The sequence below is a fragment of the Mus musculus genome, chromosome 16, assembly GCF_000001635.26.
Source record: "Mus musculus strain C57BL/6J chromosome 16, GRCm38.p6 C57BL/6J".
NCBI lineage: Eukaryota > Metazoa > Chordata > Mammalia > Rodentia > Muridae > Mus > Mus musculus.
Genome location: NC_000082.6, coordinates 72,019,322 through 72,022,069, shown reverse-complemented (window position 1 = coordinate 72,022,069; position 2,748 = coordinate 72,019,322).

The window sequence follows — 2,748 nt, the reverse complement described above, 5'->3', positions numbered from 1 at the left end:
AGGGACCTCAGGAATCCTTCTCAGATTTTGTGGCCAGAATGACAGAGGCAGCAGAGCGTATTTTTGGAGATTCAGAGCAAGCCGCGCCTCTGGTAGAACAGCTAATCTATGAGCAAGCCACAAAGGAGTGCCGAGCAGCCATAGCCCCAAGAAAGAACAAAGGTTTACAAGACTGGCTCAGGGTTTGTCGGGAGCTTGGGGGACCTCTCACCAATGCAGGCTTAGCGGCTGCCATCCTTCAATCCCAAAAATGCTCCATGGGCAGAAATGATCGGAGGACATGTTTTAATTGCAGGAAGCCTGGGCATCTTAAGAAAGATTGCAGAGCTCCAGATAAACAGGGGGGAACTCTCACTCTTTGCTCTAAGTGTGGCAAGGGTTATCATAGAGCTGACCAGTGTCGCTCTGTGAGGGATATAAAGGGCAGAATCCTTCCCCCACCTGATAGTCAATCAGCTTATGTGCCAAAAAACGGGTCATCGGGCCCTCGGTCCCAGGGCCCTCAAAGATATGGGAACCGGTTTGTCAGGACCCAGGAAGCAGTCAGAGAGGCGACCCAGGAAGACCCACAAGGGTGGACCTGCGTGCCGCCTCCGACTTCCTATTAATGCCTCAAATGAGTATTCAGCCGGTGCCAGTGGAGCCTATACCATCCTTGCCCCCGGGAACCATGGGCCTTATTCTCGGCCGGGGTTCACTCACCTTGCAGGGCTTAGTAGTCCACCCTGGAGTTATGGATTGTCAACATTCCCCTGAAATACAGGTCCTGTGCTCAAGCCCCAAAGGCGTTTTTTCTATTAGTAAAGGAGATAGGATAGCTCAGCTGCTGCTCCTCCCTGATAATACCAGGGAGAAATCTGCAGGACCTGAGATAAAGAAAATGGGCTCCTCAGGAAATGATTCTGCCTATTTGGTTGTATCTTTGAATGATAGACCTAAGCTCCGCCTTAAGATCAATGGAAAAGAGTTTGAAGGCATCCTTGATACCGGAGCAGATAAAAGTATAATCTCTACACATTGGTGGCCCAAAGCATGGCCCACCACAGAGTCATCTCATTCATTACAGGGCCTAGGATATCAATCATGTCCCACTATAAGCTCCATTGCCTTGACGTGGGAATCCTCTGAAGGGCAGCAAGGGAAATTCATACCTTATGTGCTCCCACTCCCGGTTAACCTCTGGGGAAGGGATATTATGCAGCATTTGGGCCTTATTTTGTCCAATGAGAGAGCAGCGTTGGGGGATAATGTCGATATTTCCACTCCCAATGACGGTGATGTATAATGCTCAAGTATTCTCTTGCTTTTTTACCACTAACTAGGAACTGGGTTTAGCCTTAATTCAGACAGCCTTGGCTCTGTCTGGACAGGTCCAGACGACTGACACCATTAACACTTTGTCAGCCTCAGTGACTACAGTCATAGATGAACAGGCCTCAGCTAATGTCAAGATACAGAGAGGTCTCATGCTGGTTAATCAACTCATAGATCTTGTCCAGATACAACTAGATGTATTATGACAAATAACTCAGCAGGGATGTGAACAAAAGTTTCCGGGATTGTGTGTTATTTCCATTCAGTATGTTAAATTTACTAGGGCAGCTAATTTGTCAAAAAGTCTTTTTCAGTATATGTTACAGAATTGGATGGCTGAATTTGAACAGACCCTTCGGGAATTGAGACTTGCCATCATTCAGGTCAACTCCAAGCGCTTGGACCTGTCCCTGATCAAAGGATTACCCAATTGGATCTCCTCAGCATTTTCCTTCTTTAAAGAATGGATGGGGGTGGGATTATGTGGAGATACACTTCGCTGTGGATTAGTGTTGCTTCTTTGGTTGGTCTGTAAGCTTAAGGCCCAAACTAGGAGAGACAAGGTGGTTATTGCCCAGGCGCTTGCAGCTCTAGAACATGGTGCTCCCCCTGATATATGGTTATCTATGCTTAGGCAATAGGTCGCTGGCCACTCAGCTCTTATATCCCATGAGGCTAGTCTCATTGCACGGGATAGAGTGAGTGTGCTTCAGCAGCCCGAGAGAGTTGCAAGGCTAAGCACTGCAGTAGAAAGGCTCTGCGGCACATATGAGCCTATTCTAGGGAGACATGTCATCTTTCAAGAAGGTTGAGTGTTCAAGTGTCCTTCCCCCAGGAAAAACAACACGGGACCAGACCAGGACCCCTCTGGGTGATGAGCCTGGGAGGAGGTTATGTGTACGGCTCCTTTACCTGCACACTGGGGATTTGACCTCTATCTCCACTCTCATTAATATGGGTGGCCTATTGCTCTTATTAAAAGAAAAGGGGGATCTGTGAGGAGCCGCCCTCACATTTGCCATTATAAGATGGCACTGACAGCTGTGTTCTAAGTGGTAAACATAGTCTGCACACATGCAGGGGCAGTTTTCCCACCATGTGTTCTGCCTTTCCCGTGATGACAACTGGGCCGATGGGCTGCAGCCAATCAGGGAGTAATACATCCTAGGTGGAGGATAATTCTCCTTAAAAAGGGATGGGGTTTCGCCATTTGCGGGCTTGCTCTCTTGCACTCTGGCTCCTGAAGATGTAAGCAATAAAGCTTTGCCGCAGAAGATTCTGGTTTGTTGCGTCTTTCCTGGCCGGTCGTGAGAACGCGTTATTAAGATAGAATGTCAATAATACTTGAGATTCGAATAAAACATGGCAAAGACTGATGCACGGGGAGACTGTTTTATATTATATCAAACAGGATTACAAAGCAGGCAAGATAAA